Genomic DNA, 11,075 nt, shown 5'->3' with positions numbered 1-11,075 from the left:
TTAAATGCAAACACTGCACATGAGATTATGCAGTATGAAAATGAGAATATTACTGCCTGAATCGGAGTGCGTTTTGGCTGCGTGTTAAAGTAAAGGATTGGTTTATGGTGCACAGCTCACCTTTACAACCAAAACAGCATCATTGCAGTTCTGCAATTTCGGAAAAGCTGTCTGTGCAAGCCTTTACGATTAGCAAAAGCTTTGAAAATCCTTGTGCAAGAAATGGTGCAGCTGCTGTTGCAGTGGAGGGGAAAGGAGTTTGCTTTTGCTGCGTTATGTTATTTCATGGAGGTATCGCTTTACCTCGCCAGTAAAACTCCTTCCCTGTGCGAGGGAAATTCCTGGTTCATCAGTATGGATGCATTGTTTTTACACATCAGAAGTGCTGTGTTGCCGTGTCAATCATCCCGTTAGGATCAGTTTAAGAGCAGTAGGGCTGACGAAGCTGGGTGTGATTGGCTGCCATATGCTGGGAGGGCTCTGGGAGAAGGAAGGGCTGCAGTCTTTCAGCAACAGAGTTTAGGCTGTGTCTTTGCTTCATCATCTGAGGAAAAATCCCCAGATAAGGCACAAGGCTTTCCGAGCGTGCAAAAAAAAAAAAAAAAAAAAAAAAAAAAAATATTACGGGCTGCTCATTGTTTCATGTGAAAATTACTTACCATGGGAATGCGATGGGAAAGATGCGGCTGTTTGTTTATATCAGATGTTCCTGTTCACGTTGGGAATGTGCCGAATAGACAGGGCTAAACAAGGTAGGAAGGAGGTTCGTTGTCTTTTATTGAATGTTTAAAGAGTTTGCTGCAGTGTGCTGCATACTGTATGTGTTGCTTGGGGGAGTCGGGGAAACAGTGTTTCTCTGGTGAATATATTCTGTTTGGGTGCAGTAGGTGGATTTTATGGTAACTTGTTTTCAACGGGAATTAATTTCCAGTGTAAATAGCTCCTGTCAGAAATAGAATGTGAGTCTACGCATATTAAAATAACGTAAGTAAAAAAAGAAATAGGTCAGTGTGTTTCAGAAGTGCTGTTACCCTAATTGGATTTTTAGCTGGGTTGTCGTCTAGTAGTGCTTCCTAGCTTTAAGAAAGAGAAGGAGTCAGCCTGGAAATCTGTGAAGTTTATAGCAGATATGTTTGAAGATTTAGGTGAATTAGACTGGCTGATCTAAATAATTCCCTATCGGAGGCTTTAACTAAAGCCAAGACTGCCTGTCTTAGACTTGTAGGAGCCATGCAGTGAGATTACAGTATTTTACCCTGTATAAAAGTATGGGTGTTTTTGACTGCACCGTGATTCCTTGTACTCTTGAAGGCAAGCCGGGAGAGTTTTTCGTATTGTAGTTTAGCTGAGCGTTTCCCCTGCCCTTTCCAGGTCTTTGTCTCGGCTGTAAAACAGAACCTGTACATGAAAACAAGGAAAACAAGGTTAATAATATGTGATGCAATTATCTTATACATTTTTAATGAGAGAGCACACAGCTAGCAGAATAATTTAATGAGCAGGCTGGCTTTTAGAGCAATGATTTCACTGTGCTGAGGCACATCAACTTTCTTACTGAGGAGGAGCCTCAGGAAGGAATGGAGAAGATGTATGTAAAGTGCTCTGGAGAGAAGGAAAAGCATTATTTAGGCAGAAGTCTGTAAAATTCTGGAAGACTAGAGGAGTTACTAATTATGATTATTTATTAGATTGGAAGCAAACTTTACTGTCATATTGCGGGAGGGTTCTGAGGACATTGCCTCATCCTGCGATGTGCTGAAGCTTCTTCAACTTTCTTAGACTGCCATATGCATTGATGGTACCTTTCAGGATCCCACCCAGTTCGCCATCTGAATTAACATGCTGTCTTCAGTTGTATTATAGCAGCATCGTTTATAAGTACGGTATATAATATAGTTTTCTAAATTTTTTTCTTTTTTTTCACCAAGACTTGACTGTGAACAGCAAGGAAATGTTATCATCTTATTTCTCCTGTAATAGCCATGACCACTGCATGTAGATACTCTTATTCAAATGGGATGTTGGTAGAGAAATTAAGTGTATGAGCTGAGGAAGACTAAAGATCAATTTCTTTAAGAAGAAATTAGGTAAAAGAACCTTTTACTGCCTAGAAAAGCTTTCAGTGGTGTAATTTTGGGGAAAGTGTCTAGATTTTTTTTTTTTTTTTTTTTTTTTAAATCCTAGGAACAAGTTACACTGCTTTTAAAAGTATTGCATTAAATAGGCCCTTCTAGACCAGCTCTCCATCCCCCGTTTTTCCAAGGATAAGTACAGGACATGGGCTCCAAACTCCCAATATCACCTCCCAGCTCCTCACAGCTGACTCTGCTCAGAGGAGGTTGATTCAGCTTCCCTGCTCCCTGGCTAAATACTTGCTGAAGACCTGCAGCTAGGTTGTTGACACATCTTCAGTTCATGAACTGGTTATTTTTAAACGCTACACTCTTCTAAGTAAAATCAACCTCGTGTCTTCTGAGAATTTCAAACTCTGCTAACAAGTGAAAAACATGCCAGGGTATAGAGCATTATTATTAAAAATCCATGAGGTATGGATATGTATGTTTAATTATCTATCACTATTGATGTTTAAATGTGTTGTTTGCGTGCTGAGTGTGTTAAACATGTGAAGCAAAGATTGATGATTAGAAGCAAGTCAAATAATCTTTTTCAAGCTGTAAAATGTGAGCTGATTTTTTAATTTTTGCAGATAAAACTATTTTCATGCACACCTTTCAGAGAAAAGTTTTCAGTCTTGTGTTTTGCGACTGTCTATTACTTCCAAATAATTTAAGTGGCTGGTTTTTGTACCTTGGAGATTGCAGTGTATAGAATTATCCTCCTTATGCCTGACTGCCAAAGTGAAAATTTGCATTCATCACTCAGTGAAATAGTTTGTATCAAACTATTGACAGACAATCAAGTGACAAAAGGTGTATATATATATATATATTACTACTTCATGTGGATAGGTAAGTGGGCTTTTGTCTTGGAGGGTAGAGGTGGTAGTGAATATTCTGTATTTACATTTTTTATGTAAATAGTTGGTAATAAAAGTATTTTGGACCAGATTCTGCTTAATTGCTCTGTGGATTTCATCAGAGCTGTTAGTGCGGTAACATCTTACTGTGTGCAGTCTGTTTTCCAGGAATAATTACTCTGTTTAGAATTAGTTTCTTCATTTTCCGAAGGTAGGATTTTCTAATGAGTTACAGGTCCTGAAGTACTGTGTTTGACTATAGAGCGTTTATAAAATCAAATCAAGTTCTTAATTTGTAAGCATATGTTTTGTAGAAACCCAAGATAGTTGTGTGCTACAAATTTTTTTTTTTTTTTTTCCTTTTTTTTTTTTTCCTGAGCAAGAAACACAGCTCATAATGTTACGTGGGATTCCAGGCACTCTGGTCTGGTAACTCATCTCTGCTGTGAATGAACGTTCTCTTGCTCACAAGTATGTCAGGAGTGATCTGTACTGTGTTTATTTGTACAAAGTTCTGTAAAATGTTCAGGTTTTATAGTATTGAGAGATGAGAAGAAGACTTAGTGTTCAAATGAAATTCCTCATTAATGATTTCACATATGGTTTTAATTTCCTAAATCGTGAGGCACATTGCTAAGATTTAAATTTCACATAATAGCTATTAGTGATACCTTGTTTTCTCATGTTACTAGAAATTTCTGACTTTGAGGATTTTTTTTTTTTTTCCCTCTTTCAGGGAAGAAACTTTTTTTCTTTAAAGTCCAATGATTTTTTCCCCCCTTTTTTTGTGAATATGGCTGTTACAAAATTGTAACAAAAGAGAATAAAATCACTTGCTTTAGAATTTGTTAGTGTATATTTTCTTTTTAAAACCATTTTCCAGCCTTTGATTGTGAAGCTAATTTGTATTAAACATAACATATCACTGTGTTATGGTTAACTGGTGTGAACCAGTGCTATGTAACTGGTCTGTAAACAGGCTGAAATTATAGCCTGAGGAAAATAAAACTCATTTCAAGAGGGTGTCAGTGCTGAAAACTTGTTCAAATAGTAGTAGTATTAACTGCTTGACTAATTAAACTAATCTTCTTATACATTATCAGCAAATGTAGTGACAGTTGTTGGTTATTGATATATGGAGTCCGAAGTCGTCTTTTAAAAACAAACTTTTTGGCTCTATTTGGGGTAGAGGATGCGTGAGAAGAAGGAAACACAGCCCCTTTCTAGAATCTGCCAACTTCTTAATTTCCCCAATTTTTTTTTATTATTCTTTTTTAATAAGGCCATTAAAACACCGAGCTCTCCCTCTGACAATGCTGGCAATGTAAAGTTCTTAGTTCAGTATTGTGGGCACGCTAAAAAAAAAAGGAAAACTTTGGGGCTGTGAAAATTGAAGAGCGTACCCAACAGGAGATTAAATGCAAAATCCTTATAACTAACACAAAGAAATACTAATTATGTAGGGGACTCTTTGTGCTGCTGCTGATTACTGAAGGTGTTGAGAACTGCCGGTGTGCAGCTTGCTGCTTCTGCAGAAGGCGTGTAGGATTCCTGGAGACTTAAGTCTGGCAGAGACCTGGTGGGCTTGTGATACCTTAAACTTTGCAAGTTAGAAGAGCTCAGCTGTAAACAAAAGGGATAAACACACATCTTCACACTCTTCTTTTTTTTTTTCTTCCCCTTTCTTCCCCTGTCCCCCCATTTTTATACCTAGATGTATGTCCACAAATGCATACACACATATGTAATATACACACACTCATAAAAATACGGTTTTTCATTTTTGCGATTTTTTTTTTTTTTTTCAATACAAAACCGATATCTAATAAAGACAGTAGGAGGGATTTAGTGGTACAGTTGTTGCATAAAGAAACAGATCACGAAATAGGAATAGATGGTTCATATCAAAGTCTATTAATTTCTTCTATTTTAGATCAATAATTTTTAATCTGTTTCTGAGTGGATGATAAACAGTGTTTCAGGAAGGTCTGGGTGTTGCACATCGCTGAACTCATAAATAGAGACAAGGTCAGTCTGGAGGTTCATGGTGCTGTAAAATCTTCTCTCCTGCAGAGAGTACAGCGGCTCTGACAATAGGCAGAATTAGAGAATACGAGTAAGGAAAAATACAGAAATGTTTTCCCTCTGTAGTTTTATGGAAGGAAGCTAGGAGTTGGTTAGAAATGCTTTTTTTTTTTTTTTCTTGTGAAATCTGAAGGCAACTTTTCAGTATGTTTTTTGTGTGTGATCACTTTTAAGAGATAGGCGTAGCAAATTTTTTTTTTTTTAATTGTTTTTTTTAACCCTCTAGCATTCTCTTCTATCCAGGCTGAATACTTTTTTTTTCCCCCTGGGTTTCTGAGGATTTTTATGGTTGTTCTTTTTTTTTTTCTTTTTTTTTTTTTTTTTCCCCCAAATGCTCTGTTATAGGTCTAGGTCTACTAAATGGCTCAGCCCTCTGCCCCCCAATTTCCTGAATCTATCATGATTTTTGCACTTTATAGGTATTATGGGCAGTCTCCTGAACTTAGTCTAAAACCAAGCTTAAATTGCAAAGTGGCAAGGTTTCCGTTTATTTTCAAGCGCTCAGGTGGATGATTTTCAATGCCGGGGTTCGGCGTGTTGGGTTTATGCCTTAACGCTCTCCTCCGGCAGCTCTGCGTGGGAGCCTCCTCCTGACATCGAGGTGGGGGCAGCCTTGTAGGATATCAAAGTGTAGTTTTAGTCCATTTTTATCTTTTTTTGGGTACTCCTTCCCACTTCTCAGACACTCTGGCCGTGCCTCTAGTGGGGCGGGCAGGCCCATCGCCGGCAGGAGCGTACCCCTGCGCCCGGTTAACGAGTCAAGACTCCAGCACCGCCTCGCTTTTCTTTATTTAAGAGGCTGCAATGACACGTACGGGATTTCCCTGTCGCCTCTCTCCGCCGGTGGCACAGCAGCCCCAGCGACAGCCCGTGGATGCCACGAGGAGACCCAGGCTGGCTCTCCCGCCTTCGTCGCCTCTCCCCGCAGCCCAAAAGCGGTGGGGACTGGGCCACCTCCTCAGGCTGGCGAGAGCCTTTTTCGGAGGAGGACGCCGGCGCGTGGGCTGCTCGCGCTAGGGATTGCAGTGCTGCAGTCCTTATTGGCATGCCGAACACGCGCCGGCAGCACGGCGTGCCACTGTCCTGGAGCTCTAGTGCTTGCGTTTAAAAACTTTTCGCTTCGCGTGGTTTTATTTATTTATTTATTTCCCCGCAGCTCCTGTGTGTGTTTTAGTTCCCCTCTGCTAATGCTGGGACGCACCTTGGGGCTGGATTGCTTTATTGCCATAATTCTAAACAAGGAGCAGGGGGAGCCAAAAAATCCCGAGATTTTCTTTGCCACAGTGGAGAAGGCATGAAAGGCTTTGAAAGTGGCTGCGCTGATGTGTTTATAAAGGCAGTGGTTTGGGGTTTTTTTTTTGCCTTTTTTTTTTTTTTTTTTTAAAGACCTCATTTAATGCTCACAACTTTGTGTGGTGAGGCCACTTTCAAAGGCTTTGGTATCCACAGTAGCAGCCCTTTGAAGTGGAATCGCCAGCAGGGGACAAGCCAGCAGCTTAATCCTTGGTGTAAAAGGTCCTAAGTGGTAAGAAGCCACAACATCCATCTCAAGGGGAGAAGCTGGAGAGCAAGACCTCGAACTAAATCCGTCTCCTGGACCCGGACCTCACTCGCAGAGCTGGAAATGGTTGGACACTTCTGTAGGATGTGGGGGATCTAGTCCCTCTTCTCTCTGTCTCTGGCTTCCCGCTCTCTTTCTGTCCTCCCTTCTCTCTCCAGTCTCTTGAGGAGCAGGACACAACCGCCAAAGGGCAAGGGAGCGAGGCCTGAGAACAAACACGTGTTTCTTTGAGGGGTTTTTTTGCCTTCTCAAGTTGGTAAATTATCCCTCTGGAGTGCAGAGCAGGTGGCACAGTCACTCGTGTGATCTGCCAGTCCTTGTGGGCATCTGTCTGTCCGGTTAGGTCGGTGGCTTTGTGGTGGCCCCAGGAGATAAAGCTGTGCCTTCACGTTCTGAATAGTTCTTTGGAGGTGCCTGTCTCCCCTTTGGCAAGAGGACGATGGAGATTGTGCTTTTTGGTCGCCAGCGATGCGCTTAAATGCCCAAAGATAGGCAGAACGAGTCCGCCATCTCTGAAACCCGTTTGTTTGAAATAGGAGATGAAAGTGTTGAGTTTCTCATGGGAGGGCTCGAGGATCAGCATGTCCCTATGGATCCGTAACCAGCCCTGGCTGCAGAATTAGGCTGCTTGTAAGGAGCTGCCATCCCAAGGCGGAGAAGGCAAAAGGGTAAGCTGAGGACAGCAGTACGTGCCTTGACTGCCGCATGACTCTAGCTGTTAGTCGCCGGGGTGAGAGGCTTTTCGAGGAGGACTTTCTTCCTCAACCATTGAATTTAGTAGCCGTTGGTGATTCTGACTATTTAAACAATCTGATTTTTAAGTTGAAAAGTTATTTTAAACTTGTTCATATTTTTGACCTTCAGTACATCACCTGCCATTTAATTTCACACTCTAGCTGTTTGCTATATGCAAAGATAACTGTCTTTTGTATGGTTTCCCAACTGGTAATTCACTGAGTGGCCCCTGCCTCATGGTCAAAATTTAGTGGTCCTCGTCATCATTCTGTTTGAATGTCACATTCTTTCTGTTGTCAAAAGCCTTGCCGTTGCCTCTTCGTATATGTAAGCCTTTCCATAGTGCTGATGGTGCTGTTGCTGTTCTCCCCATCTTTTCTAGCTCTGCGGTAATCTCTGAGATGGGGTGGGATGCGAACTTGATTTATCACTCAAAGTTACATGCTCCATGACTATATGTAGTAGTGTAATTCTTTTCTATTTTTCCTTTGATATTGCCAAATGTTCTGCTTGCTTTATACTTCATCAACTGCTATTTTGCTGAAGTTTTCATCAAATTGCCCATAATGTCCACAAGATCTTTCCTCCGTAGTAGTATCTTGTTTGAACCTAGTGTTGTGTGTGTACTGTTTATTACTTTTTGGTTTTTTCCCCTCATCTGCATTATTTTGCCTATCTTTATGTTAAACTCTTATGTCATTTTATCATCCAGTGTACTCATTATCATGAGAACCTTTTGTAGCTCTTCACAGTTGGCTTCAGGTATGACTTGGCAAAAATTTTGTGTTAACTGCAAACTATCTTTTATTGTTTATGGTTATGTTGCAAAGCAGAGGAGGATGACTCTGTTGGTAAACTTAATTATGAAAATTACAGTACATTATTAGAAGTAAAAGCATGATATTTAACCATGTGAGTTTGTTGGGTTTGGGGGCTTTTGTAGAATTTGTTGACCCTGAACTTCTGTTCTGACTTCAGTCTTCATACCATCTGCAAATGCTTAGCACTTTTAGCTACCCTTTTAAATGAAATTTCTTTTAACATCCATACGACTCATGTCGTCATGAGAACTAGGTTCCACAAAAATCATCAGGTTACAAAAGTGAGATGATTCATTTCATAGAATCATAGAGTGGTTTGGGTTGGAAGGGACCATAAAGATAATCCTTTGCTTTCATTTTGCTTAATTTTGAGCTTTTAGGATTGGTATTTTCTAGCTCTTTTCTACAGTTGTCAGAATTGTACTCTTTAATAAAAACTGACAGTTCCTTGTAAACATACTTGTAGGTGATAAGGCTTTACGAAATGCACTTGATGTTTTCAGGCCTCCAGTGAGATGGGTGGGAGGTAGCTGTGCTGCAGTAGGACTGTGTAGTGGGTCCTTAAACTTGAAGATTCTTGTCACAGGAATCAATATAGGGTTTTGTTTTGGTTTTTTTTTTTTTTTTACTTAGAGAAATGAAATTAAAACAGACTTGGTAGTAATGGTCTGCTTTGGTAAAGATAACCACCTGTATCTCAACTGTCTTGGCCTCCAGACCAAAATGTCAGCTGACCGAAATGTCAGCATACCTTTCACTTAGGGGAAAGGTAAATGTGATGGTTTTCATCTTTGGAGTGCTTCACTGGAAGGTAAAAATGATTGCCCTGAAATAGGACTTTAGAAACAGCAGGCAAGTTCTACTTTTCTAATTTAAAAATAACTAAACTTTTTTCTTTGTGTGGCTGTATTGACTCCAGTGCTACAGTTATAAAATTTAGATTGCGTTGTGCCTTGTGCGGTAGGATTGTTCTTTAAATCTTTTCCTGGCAGACCTTGCTCATCTGGTGAATGTTTGGCAATAATGAAGTCAGAAAAAACTGGGACCTTAAATTGTGGATTTCCATCCAACTTTACAGAACCATAATAATTTAAATTTAAAAAATCTCAACCCTCTTAATATCTAAATTGAGTAAGAACTTTGTTCGTAAGAAATCCTAAAAGCATAAAACTAGAATACTACTACATCTTTTTAGTCTCTCACTTTTCTGTCTTTTCAGAGTATAATAGTGCTTTTTTTGGTAGTGGACAGGCAGTTCTGCTCAGTTGCTATAAAGTGGCACCATGGTTACTACTATTTCAGATGATGGGCAGAGGGATAAACGTTGACAAGGGCCTCTCCAGCGGGTTTTCAAGATTTTTAGAGTCTATGCATTGTAATAAAGTGGGTATCTTTGTGAAAGCCAAATATTGGTAACATATACTTTGCAGCCCATAAAGTTTCAGAGGATCACTGGAGGGCATAATTTTGACTGAGAGAGAGTTGGTTAATTTGTTAGGGTTTTTTCTTCTGGTCTGGTTTGATTTTTGTCCTGGAAATATTGTATGAAATGGAAAGAAGTCCTATCAAGTGTCAGGGGCCGGTGTGTGTATATAGGCTGGAGGTTAGAAGATATAGAATCTGTTATTTACAAGCTAAGCAAATGTTGCATTAAAATGAGGCACATTCAACAGAGAAATTTAAGTCATTTTTGCAAAGTTGTTTTTTGGAATAGAAACGTGTGTAAGCATAACAGCACCAGTCCACTTTTTATGTTTATACATGGACAATTTTTTACCTCTGAATATTGTTGTTGATGTTATTTATTTGACCAAATAAATATTTTTTGTGCTGTTTATTGACTGTAACACAGAAAATTTGATATCTTCAAAAATAGTGGTGTCTATCAAGGTGAGATATATGCAGGGTTAAAGGAAGTTTTTGAACTACGATTTAGCACAGAAATTGTGCAAGGCAATACAAATTGTACAGTGCAAAACAAAACGTGGCTCTAAATACCCATTTGGGACTAAGCTTGAAGTACAACAAATGAATTAAACCTTTGAAAAGGACAAAACTGTCAAGACTTGTTTTAACCAGTCCAAATTTTCCACTGCAATGTGAGCAGAAAACTCTGTCTTGCCAAATGCCAGTTGCTTGTACTCAGTGTTGCAAGCATATCCATTGCTTTGGAAGCACTGGTGAACACTGGGCTGTGCTTAGCAGTACTGCCATCCCCAGCAGGAGGGAGAAATCTCTGTGGTTACAGGTAAGCAGACATAGTAGAAAAAGGTCTGGAAAAGTGCTCTGTCAAAACATTTCTGGGAAATGTATTCAGTTTGCACTGCAAAAATATTGCAATTCATTGTGTCAAGGGATGAAGGAACTCTTTCAACTTCTCTATTGAAACACAATTTACAATGTATTCCTGAATAATTGTGTGCTTATCCATGATAATATTTAAGTTATGATAAAATGATTCAACCATGTGAAAATAAAGTGTCGAGGTGGAATTGTTTCAATATTGCTAAACTACTTCTACTTTCCCCCCAATATTTTTACCTTTCAGCCAGAGGAGGCATTGAGATGCTGAAATTTCCTCCAGGAAAGTTTTCAGCAAGACCTAGTGAGAGTAGTAGAAACTTTTTTTCCTGTTGCTCTCTTTCCATATTAAATAGCTGAGTTAAAATAGAGAGGAATTGTCATTTAAATATTGAGAAAATTTTTTATTTAAGGTGGGGACATGGCTGGGTCTGGGACCTAGGAGTACTGGACTAGTGCTGCCTAACCAGTGAGTATTGCTGCCTGAATCCATTCCCTTTTCAACTTTTAAGCTAACAGAAATGAAAAGGAAGGCTCTGTACATTAAAGTTGCTTTTACAAGATACTGGCAGGTTTGGTTTTTTCCTTCCAGAAA

The 11,075-nt window shown here is 39.5% G+C and overlaps 1 protein-coding gene across 1 annotated transcript in view; it reads left to right on the top strand.

Moving 5' to 3' along the window:
• The first annotated feature begins 306 nt into the window (after positions 1-306).
• Positions 307-11,075, top strand: part of MBNL2 (muscleblind like splicing regulator 2) — a 97,365-nt gene continuing 86,596 nt past the window's right edge. Inside the window, 1 exon segment of the mRNA XM_030036466.2 lies at positions 307-752. The gene's annotated coding sequence lies outside the window, so the exon portion shown is untranslated.

Source organism: Aquila chrysaetos, chromosome 14 (genome assembly GCF_900496995.4).
Source record: "Aquila chrysaetos chrysaetos chromosome 14, bAquChr1.4, whole genome shotgun sequence".
Lineage (NCBI taxonomy): Eukaryota > Metazoa > Chordata > Aves > Accipitriformes > Accipitridae > Aquila > Aquila chrysaetos.
The sequence above is the reverse complement of the archived record's forward strand: the minus strand, read 5'-3'. Positions and strand labels throughout refer to the sequence as shown.